General features: G+C 40.4%; 1 protein-coding gene across 3 annotated transcripts in view; it reads right to left on the minus strand.

Moving 5' to 3' along the window:
• The window catches only part of Fhit (fragile histidine triad diadenosine triphosphatase), a 1,530,368-nt gene that overhangs the window by 794,018 nt on the left and 723,482 nt on the right, over positions 1-12,868 (minus strand). The gene's annotated exons all lie outside the window — the stretch shown is intronic.

Raw genomic sequence — 12,868 nt, forward strand, 5'->3', positions numbered from 1 at the left:
CATCAAGTGGCCAGTGAATGCTAAAATACCACTTGCCTGGCTAAGGACTCATCAGTGGCAGAGCTTTTGCCTAGCATGCACAAGGCTCTTTTGGCACCACCCAAAAGGAAGTCAATGCAATAATGATTTAGTCTTACAGGAAGACTCTCTTCATACTGAACATTGTGTTCTCACAGCTGAGGTATGCTAAAGATCACTGGAGTAGGAAGGGACCACAGCATCCCCACTGCAACAGCCGACACAATGAGCTGAGGATTCAATTTAGATGCATACTTCAACTGCCTTTGATTTAAGAAAAGGATGGGGAAAAGTTGCTGGATCTCGACCCTAGAGAGGATGAATATCAGATCTTACTTTCAAAACCCTCTCATATTCAAAGGCATGCCAGATGGGAAGTTCTTTAATGCAATGCAATTTTTGTTGAGTTTGGCTACAAAAACATTTTGGGAAATCATTAAGCCGAGCAACTCAAAAACACTTTCAATTACAAAAAAAAAAAAAAAAAAAAAAAAAAAATGAGTAAATAGTTGAGAATCAAGAGTCGGTACTACCTGGAGATTGGGGTAGATACATTTTCATTTGGGCAATTATTTTTATTAATTTTTAATAACTGATAAAGTTCATTCAAGGTGGTATTGTGACATAAACAGAGAACCTAGCTTGTTAAAACCATCCTCTTCCATCCACATATGATGCAATTATGACTAAGTTATTCTTAGTCATAATTACTAAGTAATTACATAATTACTAAACCAATTATGACTAAGTTATTCTTCCCTTCAGTCCTGCTACCCTTTCACAGAGTCTTAGGTTTTCATTTTTTGTTTGTTTGTTTTTGTTTTTTTGTTTGTTTGTTTTTCAGCTTCGTAAGATATGCATGTGCCTGCCACCAGTAGCATCAGAATCACAGGAAATGGACTGCTGCTGAGGCTACATCTTCCTCCCTGGGATCACAAGACAATGCTTACTGATACCTCTGTGGCTTCTGAGTTCTTTATCAATGGCCAAAGAACAGTTTTCACCACCAATGTCTGGCTACCAAGAAAATACAGTGTAGGCCTTACCTTTTCCAAGAAATTACAATACTGCAGAACGCATTGTATGGTAACTGCCAGATGCCAGGCATGTAAAATAGAGACACAGCAACATACTGTATAGAACACCTTTGGTCACTTTATTCCTCATGGTCTGTATTTCAGTATCATTTTTAATGCAAAGAATACGTAAAACTAGAAAGTCATAAATAGGGGATGAAAGATGGCTCAGTGGTTAAGAGCACTGGTTGCTCTTCCAGAGGACCCAAGTTCAATTTCCAGCACTCACATGGTGGCTCACAACCATCTGTACTGCGATCTGATGTCCTCCTCCAGCATCCATGTGTACAACAGATGAAGCACTTGTGCATAAATAAATACAACTTAAAAAATCTTTTAAAAAACTCATAATTATAAAGAATGACTTGGAAGTCAAGTAAATAGTAGGATTTCCAGATTGCAAAAAATATCCTACACAACTAAAATCCTTCTGTCGGGCTTTATGTTACAACATGGACTCTTAATTTGTAAGCTTGGGAATAGCATTCTCTCCCTCCTTCAAAGTGCTGCTGAGATGATAAAGTGAATTTTTAAAACATGCCTATGAAGTATTATGAACCTGTAGGTGAGAGTAGACTAGTTAAAAGAAGAGAAAAAAGAACAATCATTTTAAAAAAAAAAAACAGGAAAATATACATAAATATTTCACAGTCCCACTGATCTCAGGATAGAGAGTTTTTAGGCACAAAAGACCTGGGAAAGCTCACATAGGAGAAGGTTGATAAGCTTATAAAATTTCTACCACTCAACAATGGCATAAGCAAACAGAATAATCTGGGGCCACAACAGGACAGTCTTTGCAATGAACATAAAAAACAAAAACAAGAAAACCAAAAGCAGAAAAAGTAGCCAAGGACCTTAAAAGGGAATACATCAAAATTAACTTATAAAGCCACCTAAAAGTTCATCCCTTAGCAATAAAATGATACATATGAAAATACTGAGATATGTAACATCTTAGCCCATAAACCCAAGGAATGAATTCTTAAGTCGTATGAAAGCATGGTGAAATAGAGGCCCTCATGAATTGCCAGAATAAAGTTAATATACAGATGTCTATCAACATAAACAATTCATAGCATTTGAGAAAGCAATTGATTCCTACTTTAAAAAATTATCAGAAATATAGCAATAGTAAAACATTCATTCCACGTAGCTTGAAAAAGTCAGAAGTAATAAGTATGACAGATCCATAAGGTACAGTATTATACTATGCTTAAAAATCTCCTTTAGGTACAGCAGAGTGGGGCTAGAAAAATGGATTGTGGTTTAAGATAACTGGCTGCTCTTCCAGAGTATTCAGGTCCAATTCTCAGCACCCACACAGTGACCCACAACGGTCTATAAGTCCATTTTCAGCGGTCTGAGGCCTTCTTCTGGCCTCCACAGGCATCAGACACAAAGTGATGAACATACAGGCTGATGAACACCCAGATGCATAAAAATCAATTAATTAACCAGTTGAATATATTAACAGTGAGGTGAGTTAAAATCAGGTTATGTCTCTTTTTCAGAGAGACACATAAAAAAAAAACTGCAAAAAAAAATTAATGAAATTTTATCAGAGGTTATTGCTGGTTAATGAAATTATAATTTTTATTTTATGTGATGAGTTTTATAATTAGAAAAAACGCAACACTTAAAAAGTGATAATCCTATATAAACTATTATATGCTATATAAACTAGGTTACTTTTATAAATACATAATTTAATGAAGACTTTATTTAGTCAAGTGATTCATTATTTAGTCACTAGATTAAATTAAGAATGCCAAGTGAGGGTCAGGTAGATGGGTTGGCAGCTGGAAAAGCACTTGCCATTCCAGGCTGACAACCTAAGTTTGGCTCCCTAGAGCCTACGGATAGTGGGAAAAGGAGAAGAATCTCCTCGATGTTCGTGGACCAGCTACCCTGGAACACACAGCACAGTAACAAGGGGCTTCGCCTCGAGATACAAATGTAGAAGGCAAGAACTGATTCTCTAAACTTCCTCTGACTTCCGTGCGTGCATGCCCACACTTACACCTCTCATACACACAGACAAAACAAAAGCAGGCCCAGTGGTCTCAGTCACTTCTCTGTTCCTGTGCTAAAACATCATCTGATGGTTTCAGAGGGTTAGAATCCAGGCTAGTAAAGAGAAGACATAGCTGGGATAGCATAACTTGATCCACAGTCACAAGGCAAAGAAGGGAAGGAAGGGAGGGAGAGAGAGAGAAAGGGTCTTTTGAAACCTCAAAGCCTACCTCCATTGCTACACGTCCTCCAGCCACACCACACCTCCTAACCCTTCCTAACCAGTTTCACCAGCTGGGGACCAAGTCTTCCAATGCACGAGCCTGGGTTGGAGAAATGGCTCAGATGTTATAGACCAGGCTCACAAGCAACTGCATGAGCCTCAGGGGGCAATTCTTATTCAAACCACCATACCAATGATGTAAATAAACGTAACTTCTCTCCTCAACATCTCACAGCCAAGCAGTACTGAGTGTCTACTGCTCAGTGACTGTTGTGACAACAGGCTGAGATCTGCAACAAAAAGAATGAAGGAAGGAAGGAAGGAAGGAAGGAAGGAAGGAAGGAAGGAAGGAAGGAAGGAAGGAAGGAATGAATAGGGTAGTTTCATGTGAAATACAATGAAGGAGAAATATAAAATGTAGAAGGCCAGTGCTCCCTGGTTCTAACCCTTCTGCAAGCACAGGCCAAGCTCTCAAAACAGAGGACTAGTACTTCCGAGAAGACTGTTGGCATCCTGTGGCCCTGAGCAGCACACTGAGATGTTTTCCTTAAAAACAGATATATGACAATCAGACAGGATGGCCAAAAGTTCAGATGAGCAGGTTTGTGGAACAGCCACACACAGTACTCTGACACACACAGTACACTATGGGAGTCAACCAGCAGACATCTTAAGAGAGGATTTAGAGCACTTCCTCCAAGAGCTACAACAGGCTAGTACGGGACAGAAAAGGTTTTTTCATGCCACCCACCAGAGTCCCCAGGAACACTGCTCTTGGATGCTTCATATCCCATTATGAGAGGTCTTCCAACAAACATTCCCTGTCTCACCTGATAGTGACAGCTGTGCAAAAGTGACACAAGCAATACTGCATGTTCATATTACACACCCAAACTCATAAGCCAGAGCAACTTGCCCAACCTTGCAGAGGGCTACAGAAGCCTGCAGTTTGGTAGCTCAGCACCATCAGTCCCGGGAACGAGATACCAGTTTCCTTCTATAGAGCAGCCTTCTTTCAAGTAGGGCTTTAGTGTACAGCAGAAAGCAGAAGGGGGGCGAGTTTCGGCAGCCACCATTACAGTCATTTATCTTCACTCTCAGCGATTCTTCCCTAGCACAGTTTAGAAGTTCAGTGAGGTGTGTCTGATTTTGATGTTATTCCTCATATAAGTGGAGATAGGGAGTATGTATCCCCAACTGCTGTCACCCCCTCTTGCTTAAGTCCCAGATGCTTCTTTCAACTGCACAGAAACTCTTCCTCAATGACTGTCACTTCTGAACTTCCATCCATTGCTGACAAGATGGCTCCACACAAAAGCTCCGGGAGACATTTCCTCCAACCGGTTTTCTAGATTCTGCATGTGCAACGCCCTCGGTGAAGCTTTTAACATAATTCCTGCTGATTTATTTTTACCCTGGCACATCTTATTTAACAACTATTAAAGCAATCATCCCTGGTGAAAAGGAGAATATCATGGTTGACTTTTAAAGTATTAGCATTCAACAGATAAATCTTAGTTCCCACAAAACTCTTGAACTGGAAATAAATCCTGAAGATGAAATGATGTCTTTATAACTACAGCCATTTCAAAACCTTCTAAGAAAAGAGAAAAATTAGAAAACCCCATGAACTTATCCCTCCTATACTTATTTCATCTCAGAGAAAATGATGCCAGCAGCCAGGCAAGAGTGTCTGCTTCTATACAGCTGTCGATGGACAGTTTCTGAAAGTCATCAACAAGCTAGTTATATTCTACAACCAACCTTCATGGCTGGCAACTGAGATACAAATAATAAAGCCATCAACAGAAAAATGACTGACAGGTAGAAGTAGCCAGGCATACATTTTTTTTATGACAACACTGAGAAGTGGGGCTCATGGGAAAGGTTTTAGAATCTGGGGAATGTAACTTCTTGAGACACCCCAGGCCACAATGGGGTAGAGAAAATAATGAATGAGAATAGAGAGTCCTAGGTGAAATCATGATTTCCATGGGTTGGGAGTCGCTACAGGTCTGAGCCTCAGTTTTTCCAGTTAAACCGCTTACAGATCCCGAGTGAGAAGAAAGGACACTAGCCTCAGAAAAGTACTGTTGGCCACAAAATATTATCTTAATCCATCCATTTATGCTGTTGTGGTAGCTAAGGCAGTGCTGAGTTGTGTTTATAGACACGGTCAGTCCAGACAGCACAAAGGAAAGGCAGGCAGGCTGTGTAGAGCCTCCCCAGCCTCCTGCACACAGCCAGCATTTCTCTGACCTGCGGCATTGAAGGTCATTGGAAGCAGAGAAAGAGTTCTATTGTCTTCATTCATAAGTAAACCCACCACTCTGAAACACTCAGAGATGTTGAGGGACAGGCATCATGCTGGATCCCAGGGTGCTCTGGCAGCCTCCTCCATCAATTCTCACACTCATCCTACGATGGAGTATCCTGGTATGCCCATTTTCATTACCAAAATACTAAAATATTTCTAGATTGCCTTTCTGTGCTGCTTGCCTCCTCCTCTGGACTCTTTAGAGCTCTCTTCACTGTGGAAAAAGCTAGGTGGCTATCTGGTGCTACACAGGGTTTCTCAGAATCAGAGCTGATGGTGGCGAGTGCTGTGGTCACCACAGTGGTTACACACAGAATTAACTCCTCTTTCTGAGGCTACATGCATCCTGAACACAAGCTGGGATCCACAGACCCAAACCAAGACTCCTGAGATATGCTCAAGGCCTGTAGCAGAAAGCCCAGGAAAATGGCTCAGATTAAAAAAACTAATTCAGTTACCTAATGCTTCCCAGAGTCCTTAGGCTGAGACCAGTGTAGGATTTGTGCCCAAGAGCTATTTGTGTAAATTTATCGTTATTTTTTCAGTCAATTAGCTTGAGGAAGGAAATGAGAGCTAAGTAAATAAATTAGATCATTAATTTGCAATAAATATAAATTAGTTACGCTAATTATACCAGTTGAACACATATAAAAATTATGAATATATAATAAATAACAAATAAGGAATATACTAAGGTTCAATGAGAAGAAAGCCATCTGACTATGTTTTAGAAAAACCACGTATATTCACTGAGCAGAAACTAACAGTTTTGATATGTGTATGAAAATATACGATAAACATTAACTGCCTACCGGTGTTCTAACAAATCTATTTTCATGCCAAATGGAAATTAGAATATATTTCACATTATTTGAGTTAATTATGTGACATTTCTTATGAATAGTGATGTATTATTCCATTCATTATTCCTAATTATGCTCCTTTACAAGTGCAGAGCTGGCAACACTGTGACCAGGCTTTTCCTGTTCTTTCTAATCTGATGACTTGCATGGAAAGCAGGCCAAAGATACGCACGGACTATAATGAGCAGAGTTCAGCAGGTGTGACCCACGGCAGCACAAAGCTACCTGAGAAAGGCACACAAGAAAAATAAATAGAAATGGGATCAGCTTTTCACATCACAGGATACCCGTGTGAGCAGCCAACAAGAGAAATAGTCAAAGTGCAATCCTGAAACATATGATTATCAATGTACCCTCGGCTTTAGCAGGAGAGAGAACATTTCCAATCTCCCCTCCCCTTTTTTCTCCTTCTCTGTTAGAAATTGTATATAGATCGGCTGTTTGTAAAGGTATTACTTTCTGCTTGTGAAAAAGCAAAGAGGATTCACAGCCTTGCTGCAGTGCTGAGAAATGTGCCACTAAAAGCCCCTGTTATTGAAAAGCCAGTTCAATCTTTCTCCTCCAATGTATAACCAGGTCAGGGCAGCCCTCCATCTCCCTGCAGCGGGGCTGTGGCTACAAGGTAAATCCTGACAGGAAGGAAGTCACAGTCAAGGAAAGACAGTAAAAATGAATTATCAAGCAATGGGGAAAAAGCTGCATATGCAACTCGGGGAAGCAGGCAGTAAGGGGACAGCAGAGTCAAGACGCATATTCATAAAAGGAAGCCTCTCCTGTGAGGTCCAGGGACCACCGTGCACATGCTCCAGGCAAGCCGTTTCTGGGAGGAGTCCATACCGATTTCTCTATTCTGTTGCACATTACACCTATCTCATCCACTCCCTCAGTTCTAGATGTCACCAATCTATCTTCAGCTATACACCGAAGAAACAACGTAAGTTTCAGTTCTAGGAACCAAAAGTAAAGTTGGAAAAGGAAGAGGTTTCCCCCTGTCCCCGACACTGTTGACAGATGATGCCCGCTAACCCTAAATGCGACCTCACAGTCACCCCTGACATTATCAACTCTCCATCACCTCCTGAGGTGGCATTTGGGATAAAGCGGACTTGTTTCTTATGCAGCTATTTCTTTTATAATACTTAAGAAAAATAACTGACACACGAGGTTCGTCTTATGAAAGGAATTGACAAGATCCTCTGTGGTTCTTTCTAGACTCTAAAACCATCCACCAGTGAACTGAGAAGGATGACAGCATTCAAGACTGCCCTTTGATCCCACTTAGTAGTGCCATGGTGGGCTGTTATTAGCAAGCGCCCCTAACTCTTAACAGCCCAAGAAGAGGGGCCCATTTATGTAGAATTCTCTCCCAGTTGATTAATCACTACCATACAACATATTCGAGTGCAATAATCTGCCAACTTAAAAAATGACCATAAGAAAACCACCTCTTCCATCCCAGCTAGGGACCAGCTTGCTCCAGGACATCTCTGAAGATCTCTGAATGAATACTTAAGCCAGCTAGTATACAGAGGCACACACGAAGTGGAGCAAAGACATGTGCTCACAGCAATTTAAAGATCACAATTCTATCTTTAGCAATAAGGATATTAAAATAGTGCTTGCACTCATCTTATTTGTACAGGAAGGTTTAAAAAGAAACAGTATTGAGAAATGAAAGATCAGCAGATCCCTAATAACTGTGGTTTCCTGAACAATTAAAGGAATTCACAAGATTAAAACCCACTCAGGAAGTGACAAATATTTCTGATTTTACAGAAGGACTAAAAGGGCATTTTTATCTATAGTATCTATTCTGCAAGAACCACAGTTAAGGAAAAAAGCTATTTTTATTTTTTTTTCAATTTTTTTCAAGAGCAAATGTGGTGATACTCTGAAACCAGAAAAGGGAACATTTCTCAGTGAAAATGGTAAAAGTTTGTCTTAAAAAGCATTTGTCAGTGTTTTCTTTCCTATCTGCTGGGGCAGAGTCTTGCCACACAGTTCCCACTGCAGCAAACTTTTTGTTTGTAATGTGTCAGCAGAAATGTCCCTAAAGTTACCTCATCTAATTCCTCGCAATACACTTTGGAAGGCTGTCCCCCATGCATCATCCTAACATTGTTTGGTCCTGATAGCATTCTGCCTGTGATGCTCCTGGTCGGGGAAAATCTGTTCCTTGTAATAACTGATTCAATAAACTGTTGACAAATGAGTTGTGTAATACAGTATGGCCAGTGAGCAAAGTTTGTCTCCATCATTACACACCATATTCAAAGCATCCACAAACACTGTATCCCTCCCTCGAATGCTAGGGCTCCTTGCACCATTCTGAATAGCAATCCACAGATCAATACACTGTCTGCTGAAAACAACAGGACATAACAAATGAATGATTTTATTTACAATAAAAGCCCCAGTCACCAAATGGATTCCACTCATGTTCAAATTCATTTTTCATGCTCAGCTCGAGAGGAGAGGCAGACAAAGCATAACACAAGGGGAGGGGCTAGGAGAGGTATGAACTGTAATGGTGCCAATTTATTTAAGCCATGAACAAGAGCTGAGCTGCATTGAAACATGTGAATAAAATGTTCAACAAAATTCTGAAGACGCGATTCTTCAAAACGACTCTGGTCTCTCACCAAGAAAGCTTGAAAAGCATTTTCCTGTACTCAGAAATTAATGGATTAAAGACATTCTGACATTCTTTTTCATGTGTTGTACCACAGAGGCCAAAGCCTATTCAGTTAACTCTAAGAACTTGGCAAGGAACGGGAGTATTTGCTTTCTGTGTGAGGGGAGGAACTGAAGCGGTGCTCCTGTGAATGAAGCATTGCATACCTTTGCGGCAGAAGCCTGCCTCTGGCCCCTGCTCTGACAGTTCCTTTTCTACTACAAAAACGATCAAAAAGCCAGGGATAAGGAGACACGGAGATGACTCAGGAGAGAGAACCTGTCAGGCAAGCATGCAGACCTAGGTCTGAATGCCCATAATCCCGACATGGTAGCACACGTGTGTGATTCAATGCTTGCACTGCTGTGGTGAGATGGTTCTACAGACAAAAGACTCCCAAGAAGCCAGTCTGTGTACACAGAAACGAAGAGTAAGAGACTCAGACTTAGGTAAGGGCTGACACCTGAGTTCTCCCTGAGCTCTACATGTGTGCCCACCCACAGATGCAGACACACATGAAAACTTTTTTTTAAGTCAATAAGCAAAAAAAAAAAAAAAAAAAAAAAAAAAAGGAGGGGGGGCTAGTGGGGACATCAGTTCAAAGATAATGCTTACAAGTCATTCATCAATAACAAACCCCCCACAGGGTGCCTGGATATCATTTAAACAAAAAACTGTTCAACGCAAATCACTCCATTTTATATGAAGTTACTATAAAGCTGTTGTGAAAAATATAAAACTGTTAACTGAACATTTCTAGTGGCCATCAACTTGTTCACTCTTTTTGGACTTAACCCCTAGTCAACACACAACTGAAAACAGAGTTGTAACTGACAAAACAGGATTGGGAAAATCAGGGAAGTCAGCCTCAACACAATACTAGAAACTCGGAAATAGCGCAGTGACATGAATTGGGTCTGGGCTTCGGAATACAAAAAAGGCAGACATTAGCAGGCCTGATTGCCTCGTTCTAGCAACTAAACCACTGTATTTGCTCTTGCTGTCTGTAGTTTCTGCTTTAATTCTAGTTACTACAGTACTCAGATGCTAGGGAAATGGTTAAGAACAAGTCCCACAGAAAGAAATGATTCTATGCAGAGAAAAGAATGCACAGAGCAAGGGTTGAATGAATCAGTGCATGAAAAAGGAATGAAATGTCATAAACAATGAGGATGTCTTTACCAAGAGAGAGAAGTATTTATCATAGCAGCATAGTTGAAATGAAAAGTCTGGGGAGAGCCACGGGTAGAAGGGAGCAGAGTAAATGGGAAAGGGAGACATAGGGTTAGCAGATGGCTGGAAAGACAGAAACCAACAAAACATTCTAAATACCTTTGGAACTTGTCACACAGTTCGGGCATTTTAAAAAATGATCTGCCAACAAGGGAAGTGAAAAATGGTATGGTCAGAAGCTGGGGGGCCGGGGAGAAGCCTAGAGGCAGAGGTTGAAGAACACTCGGTGATCCACATGACAAGGTTAGGCTAGGGCAGGCAGGACAGCATGCTGGCGAAGGGTAGAAGGCCCCTCACTATTGATTTTATGAAAGGAGCAGAGAGCGCTAGCCAACTCCCAAATCTCAGGATAAAAGGCCGTGGCTTTCTGCAAGCAAGTGAATGCCTGCTAAGAAGCTTCTCACAGCTGTGACCAACCAAGTCTGCAAAGATAACGTGAAGGTTACCTAACAATGTAGGAATTCACTGTCTCGATGCGTGGCCTACTGGCTCCAAGACTCAATAGCAGAGATGTGAGGCAGCCTTGCACAGTGGGCTGGTTCCCAAAGCATCCCCACTCTCGCGTCCTCCTCAGACAGAAGCAGGTTTCTCCTAAACATGGTCATGCTTGTTAATTCTGGATGATCTCCTAAGTGCTCTTAGAATCCTCTCACAGATATGGTAAGGACTCACTCTCAAAATGGTGACTCCAGGGCAGTAATTTCACTAAATTCTCAGGATTCACTTGGGGCTCTTTCCTTAGAAGAAGGCATGTATAGGTTCTATGTCAGATATTTTCCCAGTCCTACTATCACACTTTCACCAATGATTCGATGCAAAAGAAATCAAGTTATGAATAAAAACTCACAAAACAAAGTCTCCTCCATCCTTACCCAGTTAACATACAGTATGTCCATGTGACATCACCTTTCCCTAATCCACGGTATGAAGATTCAGTCATCTAAATACTCATTTTCATCCCAAGTTCTCTTTCTCTTGTAAAAGTCAATTCAAGCTAGCACGTCGAAAACAATGGAGTATTACACCTTTGTTCTTTTGCCATCTGACTATATTTTTCTTTAAAGATTCTCCAAGACAAAATGATCAACAAAAATTTCCAGTGAAACCAAAGGGAGAAATAAAAATGCTTGTAGTCAATGCTTGTAGTCCAGGAAGTTCGGGTCCATTTGAAGAATGCAATATAAACTTAATCCAAAACTTATAAGCTGTTCTGCTGCCTAGTCTTTCTAAATCATGCTGGCTTCAGCTTTTCCCTTTCGTAAGCAGAGAAAGCTAGCCTCTCAATAGTGAGCACTTAGGCTCAACTTTCCCGTTAAAATTTTATAAAAAGAGATTTAAATAATAGAAAGAATAATTTTCATAGAACATTGCTACTCATTTATAACCTCTTCATTGTTTTCATAAATTTGCAAATGTTAATCAGGTAAAATTTGGGCTCAGGACTTTGAGAGTTTACTATAGAACCACAATTTTATTTTCTAAGGCTGAAAACTTACTCCAAAAATATCTTGAAATATTTATACATTGAGGACCATAGTAAGGAATTCACTTCAAAGCCAAACCATAGTTCAGCATGGAAAATATAAATTATCTTAAAACATGAGGCTTGTTACCCCTTGCACAATAAAATAAGAAGAGAAAAATACTATGGAAATGCCATAAAATCCACAGGTACACAGCCAAGGGGGGGGGGGGGGTTAGCATGACAAAGCACCTCCACTGAGTGTCCCATCCATTGCAACCTCCACTGCCTAGGAGGATGAAGCTCCTACTGAATCCTGTAGAAAGTTCTTCCAACAAAACAAAGTTGCTCAACCAGCACTCACAGTGGAGAATGCTCTAGAAACGAGGGGTTTTCCCAAGAGAAAGTGACGTTTCAAGTTCCAACACAGACCACAATATTCATAACATGTTTGACTGTGTCTTCCAGTAAGGTCAGAAGCTACACCTGTAAAGTCTCACCAATATGACTGTCCAAACATGAGCTGAAACAGGACAACACTAATCAATGAGAGGAAGTGGATGGAGAAGACCAGGAGCTGTTAACTCTACACAAAAAACTGTAGGCAACTAAGGAATGCTGAGAGTGGGAGAAATAGTCTTCCCTAGGGAAGACACACCAACTACTTATCCAATACCAAATCATCAGCCCTGAAAATATACATATTAGGAAAATTATATACACCAACCAGGTTATGTTTAAAAATACATATGTGTATACATGAATATACATGCATACACACATATATGTATTAGCAACAGTTAATGAAAAACAAGGACATTAACTTGAAAAAGAAAGAAAAGAGATACATGGGAGGGCTTGGAGAGAGGAAAGGGAAAGGGAGTGATGTAATTATGTTACAATTTCAAAAATAAAATAAAAGCGTAAATTTAATAATCTCCACTAAGAAAAGAAACAGTCCATTTCTAATTCTCCTGCAGTCCTTT

This window comes from Meriones unguiculatus, chromosome 9, assembly GCF_030254825.1.
Source record: "Meriones unguiculatus strain TT.TT164.6M chromosome 9, Bangor_MerUng_6.1, whole genome shotgun sequence".
Classification (NCBI taxonomy): domain Eukaryota; kingdom Metazoa; phylum Chordata; class Mammalia; order Rodentia; family Muridae; genus Meriones; species Meriones unguiculatus.